Here is a 20,508-nt window from a genome sequence, read left to right as displayed (position 1 = left end):
TCATTGACTATGCTAAAGCATTTGATTGTGTGGATCACAACAAACTGGGAAATTTTTCAAGAGATGGGACTACCAGACCACCTTACCTGCCTCCTGAGAAGCGCTGTATGAGAAGCCCTCCTTCAAGAAGCAACAATTAAAACTAGACATGAAACAATGGACTGGTTCAAAAGTGGGAAAACAGTACATTAAGGTTGTATATTGTTACCCTGCTTACTTCTATGCAGAGTATATCATGCAAAATGCTGGGCTGGATGAAGCGCAAGCTGGAATCAAGATTGCCAGGAGAAATATCAACAACTTCAGATATGCAGATAACATCACCCTAGCGGCAGAAAGTGAAGAGGAGGTAAAAGGTGAAAGAGGAGAGTAAAAAAATCTAGCTTAAAACTCAACATTCAAAAGACTAAGTTCATGGCCTCTGGTCCCATCACTTCATGGCAAATAGAGGGGGAAAAATGGAAACAGTGACAGACTTGATTTTCTTTGGCTTCAGAATCACTATGGATGGTGTCTGCAGCCATGAAATTTAAAAATGCTTATTCCTGGGAAGAAAAGCTATGACAGACTTAGCATATTAAAAGCAGAGACATTACTTTGCCAACAAAGGTCCATATAGTCAAAGCTATATCTTTTCCAGTAGTCATGTATGGATGTGAGAGTTGAACCATAAAGAAGGCTGAGCCTGAAGAATTTATGTTTTCAAATTGTGGTGCTGGAGAAGAATCTTGAGAATCCCTTGGACAGCATGGAGATCAAACCAGTCAATCCTAAAGGAAATCAATTCTGAATATTCATTGAAAGGACTAATGCTAAAGCTCCAGTACTTTGGCCTCCTGATGCAAAGAGCTGACTCATTGGAAAAGACCCTGATGCTGGGAAAGATTGAGGGCAGGAGGAGAAGGGGGCGATAAGAGGATGAGATGGTTAGATAACACCACCAACTCAATGGATAAGAGTTTGAGAAAACTCAGGGAGATAGTGAGGGACAGGGAAGCCTGGTGTACCGCTCTCCATGGGGGTCACAAAGAGTTGGAAATGACTTAGCGACTGAACAACAGCAATGAAACAATGTTTATAAAATGTGATAATACTGGACCATTTTGTCTTTTACTGGATTCCAAAGAGATTGCTTCTAAATTTTCATCTCTCAGTGTGTGCTGAATTTCAGTGATAGATATATTGTTATCATTTTAAAGAAGGAAACAATGAGCAATCAAAACTTTTAACAGAACTCAGGCAAGATCAAAGAGCTTCATTCTCATACTTAGTATTAACATGATCTGGTGTCTTTGTTATTTTCCTCTTGAGTAATAATATGATAGATTCATTCCTACCTACTAATGAGTTTTCCTGGAATCATTTTGCCAACTCTAATTCAGTCATCTAAGGCTAAGGAGGTTATAATATGGTACCAACAAAAGCACTACATGCTTGTGTAACTAGAAAGCCTTGATCAGCCAACCTGGGTAGTCATGCTTAGGAAAGACTATCCTGAAGTGATCCTCTCTGTAGCTCAGATGGTAAAGAATCTGCCTACAATGCAGGAGACCTGGGTTTGATCCCCGGGTCAGGAAGATGCTCTGAAGGGAATGGCAATCCACTCCAGTGTTCTTGCCTGGAGAATCCCATGGACAGAGGAGCCTGGCGGGCTATAGTTTGTGGGGTCGCAGAGAGTCAGACACGACTGAGCGACTAGCACTGCTACTGCTATCCTGAAGTGAATGAAAGGATCTGCTCTCTTGTTTTCTTTTTCTCTTGTTGAGTCCCACATACTCACTACATGCTCAAAAGATATTTCATATTCAGAATTGTACTAGAGATTTTGGTATCATACAGAACAATAGAATATTTTTCCTACCCATAGGAAATATTTTTAAAAATCTTTCACTTTCCTTTGGTCTGACTATCTATAATTTAATTTAGTAACAGTGTAATTCTGTGTGACATTTATTGAATGGAACTATTATCCGACTCTTTCACTTAATTTTTTTCTATGTTCTCTATGCTCTAAAAATAGGAAGATGTCCTTTTATAAAATCTGCTGTAGTTAATCTGATGTATTGAGGATAGTAAGTGATAACATGAAAATGTACTTATTTTTATCATGCCACTGCTCTACTTGTCTTCCTCATTTTCCAAGCCCAGTCTTCCATTTATGGAAATTAATCCTACAGTCCCAAACTGATCTACTCTTCCATTTGCCTACACAAATCCAAACATGCTTGGGGATTCCTCAAAAGGCCTTTCTACTGAAAAATAAGGTTGCTTTAACAACTTTTAAACCCGCAGGCCATGGGACCATATGTGGGTGAGAAGACAATGTTATAGAAATGACCAAATACCACGTGCCAGCCTTGCAATGGCAACTCATCCTCTGCTCACAGGAGTTAGATCTGTGATATTCTTCTGAGTCTCAAAAAATATATTTTAAAATGAATTGCCCATACTACCTACAAAATTATTTTCCTTGAGGAAACTACTGGATAAAATACATTTTTTAAATCCTTAACTATCCTTGCACAGGTACTTACTTGTATGTAATTAATGTTCAGTATTTGTTTGAAAACAATGAAAAGACTCAGTGAAAACCAATGAGAAAAAATTGCTTCAAATGAATGACAAGACAGAAAAATCCAAAAGAAAAAGACCTACATACCACTACTTATACTACAATGGTTTCATTATACAAAACACACTGGACTTCTGCAATGGCTCAGCAGATAAAGAATCTGCCTGCAATACAGGAGACACAGGAGACGTGGGTCAGAGATTTATACATTGTTTATGCTTTTTCTAATATTAGGGTTTTTTGCAGCAAAAGCAAAGAATTTTTGATCCTACAACATCCTGGAGAAGTAAATACAGACTACACTTAGGTGAGGAAACCGCTGAGAAAAAAATGAGAATGTGAATTACACATTATTTTCAAGTGAGAGAAATTGATGCAGAAATTGTCCCTGCTAGTGATAATAGATAATTTTTTCATATGCAGATTTTATATTAGCTAACAATCATTATATCAGTTTTTTGGTAAATTTTTTCCACAGTTTCTACTTCTTCATAATGTCTGTAACTAATACCTGATTCCAAAGCAGAATCACTGTTTCCACAATACTACAAGTGAACATTTTAAGATTCTTCCCAGCCGTTAAGCAGGAGAGGCTTACCTGCTGTTCCAAAAGCTCCAGGAAGATACAGAGGAGATAAAATCACAGGAGAGCAGTAAATAAACAGACCCTTAGATAATAGCCTCAAGCCTGAACTCCTGAACTGTCTGATATGGGCTGAATCAGGTCCTCTCACCCCCAATTCATATGTTGAAGTCCTAACTCTCAGTATTTTGTAATATAACTATATTTGGAGACAAGAGCTTTAAAGAGTTAATTAAGCTAAAATGACTTTTTAATCCTATGTGACTGATATTTTTGGAAGAGTAGATTAGGACACAGACTCACATGTAGCAAGAACCGTGAGAGGACACAGAGAGAAGACAGCCATCTGCAATCCAAGGAGAGGGGTCTTCTGAGCAAACGAACTCTTGCTGACACATTGATATCTTGGAATTCTAACCTCTACATTTCTAAGTGGGAGAAATAATTTCTGTTGATTGAGCCACCCCACCTGTGATAATTTGCTATGACAGCCGTAGAAAATGAAATAATATTACAAAAGACTGAGAAAGAAGGACTATTGAAAGATAAATAAAAGTTGAGCCTAAATGAGAAAATGATTACAGATTTGAGAATGAAAAGTCAGATTCAGGATTCACAGAAATGGATATATAGTACATATAGTACACATGTACATAGGCTATAACAAGTGCATATAGTAAGGATGTGTACAGAGCATCAAGACAGATGATACAAGTAAACCACTTTATCATTTATTGCTTTGTTAAATCGCTTCAGTTGTGTCCAACTCTTTCTGAGCCTATGAACTGTAGCCCCCCAGGCCCTCTGTCCATGGAATTCTCCAGGCAAGAATACTGGAGTGGGCTGCCAGGCCCTCCTCAAGGCCATGCCTTTATTATTTAGTGCAATAAGTATCTTTATTATATGATGAATCCACCTGTCTGTAACTTTGCTCCTGGCTAATTTGAAAAATATATATATTTCCCCAATTTTGAAAGGCTTTATTCATTTTTTGTATCTAATTTCATCATAAAGTCCTAATTTTAAAAATAGTCCTAAATTTTTCAACTTAGTGCTTTCATTTACTCTGAAAATAAGCTAGTGGTTGATGAACTATCCTTAAAAAGTCCCCCACTTAAAATAGCTTTCAAGGCTTCCTAAACCAAGGGTAAAATAAAGCATAAATCAAAGTGTTCATGGCTGAGTTATAATAGGAACCCCAACAGCAAATCTCATAAATATAGGCAGGGGTTATGAAACCCATAAAGGCATCAATTAATATATCAGTTGCATATGGTAACCATGAAATCATAAATGTTACTACTGTGACCCCCAGGGTTTTAGCTGCTTTTCTGTCTCTCTTGGCCATTCTGGATTTGTAACTCTCTGCTTTGCTGCCAGTTCTGCTTTGCTACCAGTATTTTCAATTTTTAGAGCTTGTTGTTTAGCTATTTAAAAAATCTTGCCATAAAGAATTATCATAACAATGGTAGGTATAAAAAATAACAAAACACTTATCAAAACCTATATACAGTTGAGAATACTTCCTAATTCCTCCATCCCATCGTCACTGACACCTGTGTAGAACACAGCTCTGCTGCACACAATGGGCAGGACCCAGGAGATGCTGACACATACCCCTGACACAGACACCGTGAACTTGGTGGGATAGACCAGGGGGTCAGTAACAGCAACGTACCTGTCGATGGAGATGAAGGACAGGTAGAAGAGAGAAGAGAAACAAAACGCCCCATCACAGGAGCTGTGAAGGGCACAAAGTCTGGCTCCAAAGTACCAGCAGCTCTCCACGGCCCTGACCATGCTGAAGGGCACCATGGTCACTCCCACCAGAAAGTCCGCACAGGCCAGAGAGGCAATCAAGAAACTGGTTGAAGTGAAGAACTGAAATCATCACCAAGAAGTTTCCAAAGACAGCCAATAAAGACCCAAAGCCAAACACTGTGTACAGAATCACCCGAGATGCAGGTGAGTAGGAAGATTTAACACAAGATCTGTTCACATTCTCATAGCAGAGCTGCACGGTATCAGGTTGGGAAAGATCGCTGGCCATGGTTCTGCAGTTAGATGCTTGCTTTGTTTCTGCTTTTCAGAAAAATGGTCTTCAATTCTGAAAAATAAATAAAATAAAACTGCATACTTGAGTACTACTTTTAAAAACTGTCTCATATTTCATCCTTTTCCCACTTTGTTATGAAAAGAAACTAAAAGAATTTTTAAAACTCAGAAGTACATTCTTTCTATGTTTACATAATATTTCTATAACTATATCTAAATCTAACTATATCTAAATCTCCTAGATAGTTAACTCTAAGCTAATCTACTATGATTTTTCATCAGTCCAGAAAACACATTGCCTAATAATTGAAGAAATTTAATTTAACTACTTGGTTCTTTATATCTGTGAATTTTTTCCTTACAAAGGATATGTGTGTATGCTTAGTTGCTCAGTCACTCAATTGTGTCAGCTCTTAATGACCCCATGTCCTGTAGCCCACCAGGCTCCTCTGACCGCTGGCATTTTTCAGGCAAAAGCACTGGATTGAGTTGCAATTTCCTACTTCAGGGGACCTTCCCAACCCAGGGAATGAACTCATGTCTCCTTCATCTCCAGCATTGGCAGGCAGATTCTTTACCACTGAGCCACCTGGGAAGCCCCCTTATAAAGGATAATCACATGCAACAATTGCATATTTAAAAAGTCACATATTGATAGACTTTCACATTCACATCTGAGAAGTTAACACACAGGATGCTTTAAGAAGACAGCCAATAAACTTTGCCCATGATAAATTCCTCACAAGCAACCCCTCTAGTGCAAGGTATGACTCATGAAAGGAAATTTACTTTAGATCATTATAATTAAAAAGTTCTACAGAACACATTTCTCTGAGCCTTGTTACCTTATCAAAATCCTTACAATTTTCACAACAGAGAAATTTCTTTTAATTCAACTGTTCTGAAATAGCCTTATCCTATATTTGACAATAATGTTACCTATTCACTATTTATAAGACTGGTTGCATAATTTGCAGGGTTGGGCAAAATAAAAATGTGGAGATCTTTATTCAAAAATATGAAAAACAGTGCCCTCAAAGTATCAAGCTTTTCCCCTTCTCTGCAGTTTCTCTCACCTGCCAAGATGTTTGATTTTTGCTATGGAATGCCTCTCTCTAGGACATGGAGATATTAGCAGGGCAAGTGCAGGTCCTCAAAGGTGCCTGGAGACCCTGCCCTGTGACTCAGTGATCCAACCACTACCAGGCTCCTCCTCCCACCAACCACTGAAATAATAGTCCAGGCTCAGGTTGGAGTGAGGAAGCTGAGTCAGGTATCTGCCCTTCTCCTGGGCCTGCCACCTCAACCAAAGGCAGATAGACAACCCCCTGAGATGGCAGCCTCCACATCAGGACTCACACAGTACCTGAACTGGGGAAGGAGGGGTTTGGACTCCCTGAATCTCTTAAGCAACATGCTGTGCCCTACCACCCTGAGATGGGATGACACTTCCCATGCTTGCCCTGAGACAGCTCAGTGCACACTTGACCACAGCCTTCCCTGAATCATATCCAGCCCTCAGATAAAGTGGAGGCAGGAGTGGCAGTGCTAATAAGTCTGGGTAAGGAAGGAGAGGCTGAACTGGGCCCAAAGAGCCAGGGGTTGGGGATCAGGTGGATGAGAATCCTTCCCATCAAAAACAATTATTCAATTAATCACCTACCAAATTCTTCTGTGGAGTACTATCATTTTTTTTCTTTCAATTCTCAAATATAACTTGATTTCTTCCCACTCTTATTTAGTAACCTTGCCTCCCCCTTTTTTGATAATATAACATACAGAATTTAAAGACAGAGGATGGAGAGGTTTGGGGTGCATAATGGAAGCAAGAATCAAGGATGGTTCCAGGCTTTTAACTTGCCAGCAAGAAAGAGTAGGAGAAAGAGTACACTAGGGGGAAAGATGATGGGTTAAGTTGGGCTTGGTCAGAGGGACATAAAACTGAGGTTCTTTAGTGAGTAGTTTAGTCTGTAAATTTTTAGCTCAGAAAAGAAACTTTGCCTGATATGAGCACATGAAATTCTTCAGCATACTCATGTTTTAAGAAGTAAATGTGACTGCCTGCTATACACCTGCCATAAATTCTAGGATATATATCTGATACTCAATAAACATTTGTTGACCAGTTTAGAAGGTATATAGTGAAAATAGAAGGAACTGGATGTGCACCAACTTCAAAGTTATGCCTACAAACAAATACAGATGGGAAAGATGAAAAAGTGGTCCCACAGACTCCTATGGGATGAGTGGTTCATGAAGGAGAGAATACCAGGAGTTTCAAAGGTTAGTGATGGGTCAGGTTAAATAAAAACTGAGAATTGTTTGCTGTCATTAAAAACTGGATCACTGATGAACATGATTCTACCTCTTCTGGTGGAATACTGGAGATAGACTCCAAATTGCAGCAGATTGAGAATTAATGGGAATGAGTAGGGAAGACAAGGAAACCATGAGCAATGGCTGATATTTTCATGTTAATTATAAAGAGGAAAGGAGACATAAATTTCTATTGGGAAACATAAGTTCAGAGAATGCCATGTTGCTATTTAGATTCTGTTTTGATTTGATTCATGTTTATTTTGTTTGGGGATGCTAAAATAGCTAATGAGGAATATGAGACCAAAGACAGAGTTCTGATCGGAGAAGTTTTACTGCCAAGCAGGGACGCAAACAAGCACAGATTTAGGCCCTGGGAGACTAGAGTCAAGGGAGTAAAAATAGAGTTTTCTTAAAGCCAAGGGGCCATGAACTACCAATAATTAAGAAAGCAAAGTTTCTGAGTGCTGCTGATAGGGTAATGGAACTTGGGTTCACTTGTTAGATAAACACCAGCCTAGTAGGAAATGTCTGCAAACCTACAAGGAGTGCCTGACTCAGGATTTGGGCATTGTACTAGATTCCTACTGTTGCTATAACACCACAAATTTAGTGGTTAACAGCAACACAAATTTATTATCTTCTAGTTTCAGAGGCTAGAAATTTAATGGGTCTCATTGGACTAAAACCAGGCATTGACAGTGCTGTCATCCAACTGGAAGTTCTACAGGAGAATCTGTCTCTTGTCCTTCCTGACTTCTAGAGGTCAATTGAGGAGCTTCCATGGTGGCCCAGATGGTAAAGAATCTCCCTGCAATGCAGGAAGCCTGGGTTCGATCCCTGGGTCAAGAAGATCCACTGGAGAAGGGAATGGCAACCCACTCTAGTATTCTTGCCTTGAGCATTCCATGGATAGAGGAACCTGGTGAGTTACAGTCCAGTCCCTGGGGTCAAAAAGAGTTGGACACGACTAACTGGCATTGCCTGTAGAGGTCACCTGCATTCCTTAGCTTGTAGTCCCTTTCTCCAAACAGGATAGCATCTTCAAATCTCTGACTCTGACTCTCCCTTCATCTCCCTTTTTAATTTTTAATGACTCTTGTGATTACATTGAGCTCACCTGGATAGTTAAAAATAATTTTGCCATTTCAAAATCCTTAACCACATCTACAAAGTCCTCTTAGCCACTTAAGGGCCTTGTCCGGTTCACTTCAGAGATTAAGCTATCACTTTGCAACAGCAAATAAGTGAAGTAAAGTCAGGTAGAGGCAACTGCAAAAGCCAACAGCCACAGGTTCTGAGCATTAGTATTAATACATTAAAAATCCTTGATGGAATCCCTGTAGTGCAAGGTGTGAACTTGGAAAGTTGTTTTCAAGAGTGATTATTAAGAGAGAGTTATTCTACAAAACAGTCTTCACATTAAGTTAGATTATCATTATGTTTATTTGGCCAAAGACTTTTATTCTTCTTCGACTTGAACTTTTTCTCTATTCACAGTCCTATGGTGGCCACATTACTGGATTTTTGTTACAAAGATATGACAGGTTACAAGCAGTGAGAATCAATCCTTGGCTTTTTTTTTTTTCTTCAGTTAAGAATCATTTTTGTATCTGAACTGGATACCAACAAACAGAAAATGAAACACACATTGTGAGCAACTTGAGAAGGATTAATTACATTACAGGAAAGCATAAAAAACACCGTGGTATTTAGACACACTCTCCTTTCTGAGCTTCTACAACTGTCAGTGCTGGTAGAGAAAAGATCATTCTCTTCTCAGGATGTTGTCACTGGGAGAAGATTGCAGTGTCTCTCCATCCATGTGAGAAATGGGTGTAAATCCTCTGACTACTGCTGCTGTGAGATTCTCACAGACAGAAGACTTCACATTCCCATCAGTAGTGGGTTCGATGCTGTACCCCACCCCCACAAAGGATATGCCCACGTTCTAACCCCCAGAGCCAGATCTTCCTTAGAAAAGATGCCTTCATGGGTTTAATAAGATGAGATCATCCTATACTACATGGATGTGCACTAAATCCAAGAGCAGTGTCCCTTATATAAGAGACGAAGTTGAGAAAGAGAAGAGAGAAGATGGCCTTGTGAAGAGGAGCCAGAGATTGGAATGATGCTGCTACAAGCCAAGGAATGCTTGAAGCCGGAAGAGACAGAGAATGACTCTACCCAGAGCCATGGGAGGGGAGCATGGCCCTGTCAGTACTCTGTCAAGACCTCTAAAATCAGAGGCTTTGATTTCAGACCTCTAGCCTATAGGACTATGAGAGAATACATTTCTGTGAGAGAATAAAGCCAGCAAGATTGTGGTCATTTGTTACAGCAGTCCTAGAAAAGAAAACATTCTCCTGAATACTTTCCATTTCAGTGGTAGAATGGTTGGTGAAGAATAAATTTTAGCAAAAAATCAAGGAATGAAAATCAATACTTTTGTTCAAAAAACCAGATTTCAGAGCTTTGAAAGCAAATTGTAAACAATGTGAGCTTCTATTGTCAGCCATTTAGCAGTCATCAACCTTATATTGTAGGTATAATTTAACTCTTTTTAAAAATAAAGTACATTTTAGAGGAGTTATGGGTTCAAAACATGGGGCTTCCCTGGTAGCTCAGCTGGTAAAGAACCTGCCTGCAATGCAGGAGACCATGATTCTATCCCTGGGTCAGGAAGATCTCTTGGAAAAGGGATAGGCTTACTCTAGTATTCTTGGGCTTCCCTGGTGGTTCAGATGGTAAAGAATCTGCCTGCAACGCGGGAGACCTGAGTTTGATCCCTGGGTTGGGAAGATCCCCTGGAGAATGGAATAGCTACTCACACCAGTATTCTTGTCTGTAGAATTCCATGGACAGAGGAGCCTGGCGGGCTACAGTCCACAGGATTGCAAAGAGTCTGACACGACTGAGTGAATTTCCCTTTCACTTCAGTTTCAGGTTCAAAATTAAATTGTACAGAAGGTACAGAAATTTCCTATGTGCAGCCTACCCCCATGGAAGCACATCCTCCCCAAATTCAATATCCAGACTATTTTGAAACTAGACAAGTTAATTTCAGTGACAGAGATGAAAGAGGAATTCAGGTTCAGTCCAAACCCCGTGCTCATTTCGTTCTCCTCACTATACTGAATGTCAGAACCACCTCCACCAATAAGTCAGTCAAGGCCAGAGAGGTGATGAGAAATTTAGTTAGAGTGGAAAACTGTTTGAAATGAGACCAGTGAGTACAGCTCCTTGTACTATGGAGAGCTTTATTATCAGTTGCATTATTATTTGAAGAGAACTTCTGTAATTCTTCTCTCATTGTGTTTGATTTCTATTCTGTCATTTCTAAAAAGTAAGAACTACAATACATGTGTTTGGTATAAGCTATAAGGGGAAACCATCTTTTAAGCTAGGAAGACAGTGTCCCTAGAGAATGATTGTAGAGACTTTGAATCAGAAAATTCCTTGGATATGCGATCTTGAAAAACTTACCTGAACTCTCCTGGCATCAGATTGCTCAGCTCTGACTTGGGAGTAATAATACCCACCGTAAAGAGTTGTGTGACTCGAGGTAAGGTAGGAAAGGATTGAACTTATGCTTAAACTGAATTACTATGTTATGTTACCAATAACATAACATAGTACAGGTTAGTATAGTATACAAGAATTGGTACAATAAGCATTAACAAAAATAATAAAACAAGTGTGGGATCTTTACTTCCAATTTACAACTTCACTTCTAAGGACTGAGTAGAATGATGGTGCTGACATTTAAGGTGGGTGAGGAGAATAGTAATGAATTCCAGCAAGCAAGAGGTGAAAGGTGACCTGCATTTGACATTCTAGAGCAAGTGAGCCTGAAAGGCTGGTGTTGGTGATGATATACCTAAACTGGAGGGATTTCAGGTTTTAGTACAAGTCCACATTCTAAAATTCTAAATTCGATAACATTCTAAGTTTATGTCTAATTAATTTGGTGACAAACACTGACATAAGGCTATTTCTAATGTTTATTTTTTAACCAGTCTATCTGAATATTCATGCGGATATATCAATATTGTGTTGAATATCTGATTATCGGTGTAGAAATAATAATGTGTTGATGACAAATGCTTCACACACTTCATTGGTTTATTCCAAAATTTAATGGATGTGCCTATTAAATGAAAAAAAAAAATTTGATTACTAGAAGTCCTGGGAGTTTCAGATAAAAGATTGTAGCTGGTAAATGACAAGTCCTGAACTGAACTGAACTGAACTGAAGAACAACAGACTGGTTCCAAATAGGACAAGGAGTACATCAAGGTTGTATATTGTCACCTTGCTTATTTAACTTATATGCAGAGTACATCATGAGGAACGCTGGGCTGGAAGAAGCACAAGCTGGAATCAAGATTGCTGGGAGAAATATCAATAACCTCAGATATGCAGATGACACTACCCTTATGGCAGAAAGTGAAGAGGAACTCAAAAGCCTCTTGATGAAAGTGAAAGAGGAGAGTGAAAAGGTTGGCTTGAAGCTCAACATTCAGAAAACAAAGATCATGGCATCTGGTCCCATCACTTCATGGGAAATAGATGGAAAAACAGTGTCAGACTTTATTTTTGGGGGCTCTAAAATCATTGCAGATGCTGATTGCAGCCATGAAATTAAAAGACGCTTACTCCTTGGAAGGAAAGTTATGACCAACTTTGATAGTACATTAAAAAGCAGAGACATTACTTTGCCAACAAAGGTCCGTCTAGTCAAGGCTATGGTTTTTCCTGTGGTCATGTATGGATGTGAGAGTTGGACTGTAAAGAAAGCTGATCGCCAAAGAATTGATGCTTTTGAACTGTGGTGCTGGAGAAGACTCTTGAGAGTCCCTTGGACTGCAAGGAGATCCAACCAGTCCATTCTAAAGGAGATCAATCCTGGGTGTTCATTGGAAGGACTGATGCTAAAGCTGAAACTGCAATACTTTGGCCACCTCATGCAACGAGTTGACCCACTGGAAAAGAGTCTGATGCTGGGAAAGGTTGGGGGAGGGAGGAGAAGAGGATGACAGAGAATGAGATGGCTGGATGGCATCACCGACTCTGTGGACACGAGTCTGAATGAACTCCGGGAGTTGGTGATAGACAGGGAGGCCTGGCGTGCTGTGATTCATGGGGTCACAGAGAGTCGGACACGACTGAGCGACTGAACTGAACTGAACTGAAATAAGGACAGAGGCAGGTTAGAGGTGATATCCTAGAAGGAGAGAATTTCTAGAAACTGTTAGGCAGATTAGCACTTGGTCAAGAGCATGGACTCTGGGGTCTTTCAGTGATTGTTCATTGTGAGGAATTTGCCTGCCAGTGCAGGGGACGCAGTTTCCTGATCCAGGAAGACCCCTCAAACCTAGGAGCCACTGAGCCCATGTGACACAACTATTGAGCCTATACTCTAGATTGTGGGAACTACGACTACTGAGCTCCTGCGATGCAAATACTGAAGCTCCCGAATCTAAAGCCCATGTTCCTTAACAACAGAAGACACCGCAATGAGAAGCCCTCGAACCACAAGAGAGTAGCCCCGCTTGCTACAACTAGAGAAAAGCCCACGCAGCAGTGAAGACCCAGCAGAGCTGAAAATATATAAATAAATAAAGTTATGTTTTTAACAAGGCATGGACACTGGATCCAGTTGCCTAGGGTTGAACCCAGCTTCTCCCCAACTTTGTAACTGACCGAGGCCTCGGTTTTTCAGCTGTGAAATGGGGATAATAATATTCCCTTCAACAGAAGGTTATTATGACAACTATTGGGGTTACTATTTCTAAAGCACATGATATAGTACTTAACTAGCATGTGTTCCCACTTTAAATGTTTAAGATCTATATATCTTGAGAGTAGTTCTGGAGAGAATGACAGAGTGCTGGGTATTAACAGTAAGAAGGAAGAAGGACCCTGTGCCAGTTGACAGTGTTGGAGAGAGGCGAGACTGGTACAATCTGATGATCTTGAGGGTTTGAGGGAAGATGGAGTGTGAACGCTCTGCCACCACGAGGAAATGGAGGATGCTCCCTCATTGCTCTGCTCCTGGAAAGCAAAGTCCTCAGGTGACAACCAGGTTCCTAAAAGGTGCAGAGAAGCTACATAGAAGAAAACATGTTTGTAAAGTTATTTCTCAATATTTATTCATTTCAATGTTGTCTTTTAATCTTAATTCAGTTATATTGAAAAGTCAGTCTGGGAATCAGTGCTGATCTACGGTCAACTCCTCATCAATCAGAGGAAAAGGAGAAAAATAAGAGCAAAGAGATGTGTGTCTCATATCTTTTGTTCAATTTATAGAACTGCCATTTATTTTTAAATTATGTGTTTCCTATAGTATTAATGTCAAAGCATGGTAAACCATTCACCTACAATGCAGGAGACCCAGGTTCAATCTCTGGGTCGGGAAGATCCCCTGGAGAAGGAAATGGCAACCCACTCCAGTATTCTTGCCTGGAGAATTCCATGGACAGAGTAACCTAGCAGGTTACAGTCTATGGGGTCAAAAAGAGTCATTCATGACTGAGCAGAAAATAAACATACTTCTCTTTTATGAAATTTTGCCAAAACATAAAATTGTCCCTGCAGCTGCTGCTTCTGTTTGTGAAGTCCTTAGCTGGCAAAGTTATTATTTGGCAAGCATTTGTGGTTTCCTTGGATTTTTTCACCAATTTTATTGTTTCTAAAACCCAAGTTTCCAGGAACCATTAGTCTTCTCAATAGCAAAGGTGGTATTTTATCAGGTAAGACTTTTAGAGCCTTAAAATAAACCAGGGCATCCTCTGATCAATTCCAAATATTAGAAATAGTAAAATTTCTTCCAATAGACATATATGTCCAAGAAATCAACCACATAGAAAAATCAATATCTAATATCTGCTATGAAAAGAAAAGAGTCGTCTTGCATTTTTCTACATTTTCTTTTTTGCTACCTTCAAAACTTATTAGAGGAACCTAGGTTATTTGCTGCTCTCATGTTTGGTCAATTAAGAACAACTAGAAGGAAATGGCAACCCACTCCAGTGTTCTTGCCTGGAGAATCCCAGGGATGGTGGAGCCTGGTCGGCTGCCGTCTATGGGGTCACACAGAGTTGGACACGACTGAAGCAACTTAGCAGCAGCAGCAGCAGCAGCAGCCTTGTGCTGAGATGAGGTAAAAATTGGAGGCTCTTTCTAAACCCTCTAAAATTCTTGCAGCATCTGACTCTTCCTTTTATGCTCATACATCTTAAGAAAGTGATCTGCCTCAAATAAAGATAAGATTAGACAATCTTTCTCAGAGGCAGTAATCATATTTCTCATTCTATCCTTCTAATACCAAGGACAGAATTTGGAGGCAAATTTTGGTTATCTTGCATTATCCAAAGTTTTCAGCCCCTATTTGCAGATTTTGAAACTCTCAGGCATTCTTAAAATAAAAATCCATTCAATAAACTCTCTCCCCAATGACTGATAGTGTGAGACTTTCTTCATTAAAACAAAATAAGAGAAAGGTGCGTTAAAGTTGTGATTTTTTTCCAGCACACAAACTCAGAAGCTTGTTAATGGGAGGGGTGAGAGTAAAATGCTTTGTACTCTTGTCTCTCTGGATTAGAGGCTAGATGTAACCAAACACAAAGCAGGGTAGAAGTATTGAACTATGAATCAACAGCAATTGGCATTGATAACACATAATAAGTACACACACATTAATTATATTTAATAATAATATTTAAAGCATTTTTACTAGTGTGAAACTGAATCACACTTGATTCTTTATGAATCAAGTTATGAACTTGATTCTTTACATAATCTATTTGTGTTTAATGGGTATTTCTCAGAAATATGTGTTAACCTCTTATGGAATAAACTGAGTGAAATGGGAAATTATATGTCATTGTATTTTCTCCAACCACAGACTCCCAGTGTCCTCTACATATCTTTCTTCCTCAGCTCACATTAGATCTCAGAGCTGTCTAGTCATTGTGTGTGATAATAACTCAGTTTGGATGACTCCAGGTTGAAACACAACCTAAATGTCACAGAATATCCCTGTCTTCCCTGTGCTCAGGCTAGCCAGGTCTGAACTTATACATTTCATCGTTTTCACAGTGGACTGGCTGAACTGGCACATGCCCTCTGAAGATAAGCCCTGATAACTGATCACAGTGTTTACTTCCTCCTAAAATTCCATTGAAATGCCCCTGAAATATTTCTGAAAGATAAAAACTCATTGGCGCAAACTAATGGAAAAAGCAGGGTAGAGAAAATACAACCCACACTATACACAATAAAAGTTTACCATTAAGGTGAAGAAATGTTCTTTCTAATAAAGCATGGCAGAGATTCTTAATCCCAGAAAAAGCAAATAAAGAATGACAACAAGGGAACTTTCCAGGTGATCCCGTGGTTAAGAATGTGCCTTGCAATACAGGGGACATGAATTTGATCCCTGGTCAGGAAACTAAGATCCCACGTGCTGCACAGCAATTAAGCCAGCACGCCCTAACTACTGACCCTGTGTGCTCTGGATTCTGTGCACTACAATAAAAGATCCCATGTGACGGAACAAAGATCCTGCCTGCCTCAGCTAAGACTGGATGCAGCCAAATAAACAAAATATTTTTTAAAAAAAAATGAATGAGGACAAAAAAATATCATAAAACAATGCTTGAGACATTTTATTCTGAGCTAAAGGGTCTAAACTTGACATGCAAGTGCCTATAAAGTTTAAAGAAGGAAAATAGAATAAACACAGGTGTTAAATATGGACAAGTCTGAAGAGAAGTTCTCAAAAGTTCCTGGGAACAGAGACCAGAGGGAACAGGTTTATGGAAACGATGTGAATATCATACTGGGATCAAAATTCTCATCAGTACACTAGGTCTAAGAAGGCAATGGAGTCATGTTTTTTAAGTTACCAGAGAATTTATTTTCGGAACCATCATTCTAGTTAAAATTAAAATAATGATTGAAATCCTATAAGATTCTTTAAAGCTAGATTGGAATTAAGAACATTAATTCTAATTATATGTATATATAGTATGCATTTCTATGTACTATACAATATATCAATATATTATAACAAATATTTTATTAAACTGAATTATAGTTAATATAATATATGCTTGTATAATTCAAATATGTAATTTGCATAAGTATAAAACAGAGCTACAAATAGATGGTCATGGATCATTAGAAGCAGGCAAGCCACAAATAAGCAAGCAGAGGTGGGGCAATTCTTAGCAAGAGGAGGTTGCGCTGAGACCTAAGGAAGGAGCGGATGAAACTGGACCAATGGGCTGTTCCAGCAGGACCCGATCCAGCCAGACAGTCCCTGGGTGGTGGCTAGCCCCACTCTGCGAATTCATGAGACTCTGGGTATCTAGCCTTGTTCAGGTCACTTAAACTTCAGCCTGCATTTAAAAAATGATGGTTCAAACTCAATCAGCAAATAAGAAGAATAAACAAATTGTGGCCAAATCACACAGTGCAACACTACTCAGTCAGTCACAAATTCACAAAGATAAAGGAATTAGATACTGATTCATCCTTTGACATGGCTTATTCTCCAAATTACTAAGCACAGTGAAACAATTCAGACAAAAATAAGTATATATTATGTATGCTTGCATTTATATAAAATGCTGCTGCTGCTGCTAAGTCACTTCAGTCGTGTCCAACTCTGTGTGACCCCATAGATGGCAGCCCACCAGGCTTCTCCGTCCCTGGGGTTCTCCAGGCAAGAACGCTGGAGTGGGTTGCCATTTCCTCCTCCAATGCATGAAAGTGAAAAGTGAAAGTGAAGTTGCTCAGTCATGTCTGACTCTTAGAGACCCCATGGACTGCAGCCTACCAGGCTCCTCCGTCCATGGAAGTTTCCAGGCAAGAGTACTGGAGTGGGTTGCCATTGTCTTCTCATATAAAATGCTAGAAAGTACAAATTAGTGTAGAGTAACATGCCTGGAGAATCCCAGGGACGGGGGAGCCTGATGGGCTGCCATCTATGGGGTCACACAGAGTCAGACACGACTGAAGTGACTTAGCAGCAGCAGCAGCAACATGAATTTCATCAGTGGCTACCTGGGGACAGAAAGGGGCTGAGTTTGTAGGGATGAACAAGAAGGACATTACTAAAGATGTGAAGAAACTTTTGGAGCAATAAATAAGTTTAGTCTTGATTTTGGTGATGAATTTGCAGGTGTCGACACGACTGAGCGACTGAACTGAACTGAACTGAACTGACAAATGTAAAAACTCATCAAATTGTATATCATTCATATGTGTAGCTTATGTCTATTATGCATATGTGTATTATGAAAATATTAAAATTTGAGTTTCTCTGTTAAAAAGTAAAAGGTAATGGTTCAGAATAGATCATCTCAAAGTTACCTTCAGTTTTAGTGTTTTGTACATTTGTCGCAGAGGGCCAATGACTGGATGGTCAAGAAAATCTGGCTAATGTGATATTCTTGGTCTGGGAATTTTTCTGGCCCTGAATTCACCTACCAAAGTCTGACAGAGAGGGATGTTCTGTCCACGGGATGATCCCAAGAACCACAAAATAAGTGTGTGTAGCGTCTGCAATACTATAAGCACTATGATACATAAGAAATTTATGTGGCTGTCGATGGAAGGTATTCTTTCCTTCTTGAGTTCCCTCAAGGTTACCAGTTCACTCTCCATGGTGGCTTCAATTGCTGATGATCATAACCTCCTCTGTTAACTGATATGACAGAAAATATTCCATTTCTTGCTTTCAATAATTTGATTTCAGTGGCTGGGCCACATCAGTGGTAGATGGAAGCATAACAGAATGAGCTTTCAAAACAAGAGTGGAGTCGACAGTAATGCTGCCCAAAGTACCAGCAGCTCTCCACGGACCTCACTGTGCTGAAGGGCATCACAGTCACTCCCACCAAGAAGTCCGCACAGGCCAGGGAGGCGATCAAGAAGTTGGTAGGAGAATGCAGCTGCTTGAAGTAGATAATGGAAATCATCACCAGCAGATTTCCAAATACAGCCAGCACAGCTCCAAAGCTGAACACTGTGTACAGGATGAGGTGGGGACCTGGTGAGTAGGGGGTTTTCACACACGATCCGTTCAAGTGCTCGTAGCAGAGCTGCACAGCTGCAGCAGAAGGAGACGCAGTGCTCATGATTCTCTGATTTGATACTGGAAACCTGTCACCCTCTGTGGCCCAGGATGTCATTCCAGTTTTCAAAATGTCCTTAAAGAAAAGATAAATACAATGTCAGTAGTTGCCAGTGCATTCTGTCTTTGCTTCCTTGTAAGTGCAAATCTTTACTTACGTGTTTGGAAAGTGATTCATATCCTCATCTTGTAAAATGATTCACTTCTAAATGAATAAGCAGTTAATTTTCATTGTTACATAAAATGCTGTTTATTTAAAGTTTTAATAAAACTTCCTGCATTACCTCATTCTTCATTTCAGGGGAGAGTTTGTCTTCAAGAAACTATTACATGATGCATGTCCAAATGCCACATTTTGTTAGCATTATTTTCCTAATTTATCAGAGCAGTGATAATGCCCCAAACACTCTCTCCCCTCAGGAACATATTTCCATAATTTCAATCCCCAAAACTCTTAAGATTGAATCCCCACAAGTGCAAGGTGTTTAGAAAGAAAGAATTAAATAACAATTATATTTATGCTAAACTAAGTTTATGTCCTATAATTTCCTGATGTCATTTGACCTTTGCATGAAATATAATAGTGCCTATCCTTTGAAACCTTTGAGCAGAAATTGAAAGTCATTTTATTTATTGTTATTAGTTACTGCTTTTTCATTTTTGTTAGAATCATTTGTTTATGATTTCTGTGTTGAATGTCACTAAAACTCTTTCAAATAAGTCCTTTCTCTCTTCCAGTGTCAGTTTGTGTTAAGGAAAAAAATCGAATCATATATTAAACAGTTGAATGCTTCAGGTTTAACTATTAATTCAGATTTGGATAAGTAGAGGAGTAGAGGACAAAGTTTTTGCCTCATGAAACAACCAGGAAGTGCAAGCACAAATAAAACATTGTTCCTGCTAATGTTTTTTCTATTGTAATAGGAACTGTATGGAAGATATTTTAAAAAATAAATTGTTGAAAGAACTTTTGGAATGTGAGCATTCGTATACTCCAGATTTTACCATTGACAAATTTCCATTTCCTCTTCATGTTCTAGAATAGATCAGCTTATGTTTCAAAAAAAACGTTTTCTGATGAATGATTTCTACGTGGTGTGCGCAGTTGCTCAGTCGTGTTCAACTCTTTGCAATCCCATGGACTGTAGTCTACCAGGCTTCTCTGTCCATGAAATTTTACAGGCAATAATACTGGAGTAGATTGCTATTTCCTACTCCAGGGGATTTTCCCAACCCAGGGATCAAACCCATGTCTCTTGCCTATCCTGCATTGGCAGGCAGATTCTTCACCACTGTGCCACCTGGGACGCCCTTAGTGACTTCTACTTATGTAGAAAAATCAGCTTTTTAATATTGAGGCATAAAATATATTAGAAAAGTTTACATTTTTAGTATGTACAGACTGATGACATGGTAGATGTGTCCACTCTTGTATTCACCATCACAACCAAGAAGGGAAGAAACACCCTGCATTTCTCCTCAGGCCCTTCTATACTTAATCTCACCCCACATTTCCCTTCTCCTATCCTGGGGAGCCACTGATCTCCCTTCTATGGCTAGGGATTAATTTCCGTGGCCTAAATATCTTGTGTCAAAAGGCTCACACAGTTTGTCTTCTTCTGTGTCTGGCTTATTTTATTCTGCTCAGTGTCTGTGAGTTTCACCCATGCCTGAGAACATTTGCAGCTCATTCCTCCTTATCGCTAACTGGAATTCCATTGCCTGAATTCAACTGCCTTCCAGTTATTTTATCCATATACCAAATGATAAATATTTTGACTGTTCATCTTGGGGCTGTCATATTGGGTGGGAAGTGTATGTTTAACTCTGTAAGGA

General features: G+C 39.4%; 1 pseudogene; it reads right to left on the bottom strand.

Moving 5' to 3' along the window:
• Positions 1-4,216: 4,216 nt before the first annotated feature.
• On the bottom strand, positions 4,217-18,676 carry LOC129561112 (trace amine-associated receptor 6-like; annotated as a pseudogene).
• Positions 18,677-20,508: the final 1,832 nt, after the last annotated feature.

Source organism: Moschus berezovskii, chromosome 10 (genome assembly GCF_049115385.1).
Source record: "Moschus berezovskii isolate FMDL1 chromosome 10, NW_MosBer_1.0, whole genome shotgun sequence".
NCBI lineage: Eukaryota > Metazoa > Chordata > Mammalia > Artiodactyla > Moschidae > Moschus > Moschus berezovskii.
Note: the sequence above shows the minus strand (reverse complement) of the source record. Positions and strands in the feature narration are given on the sequence as shown.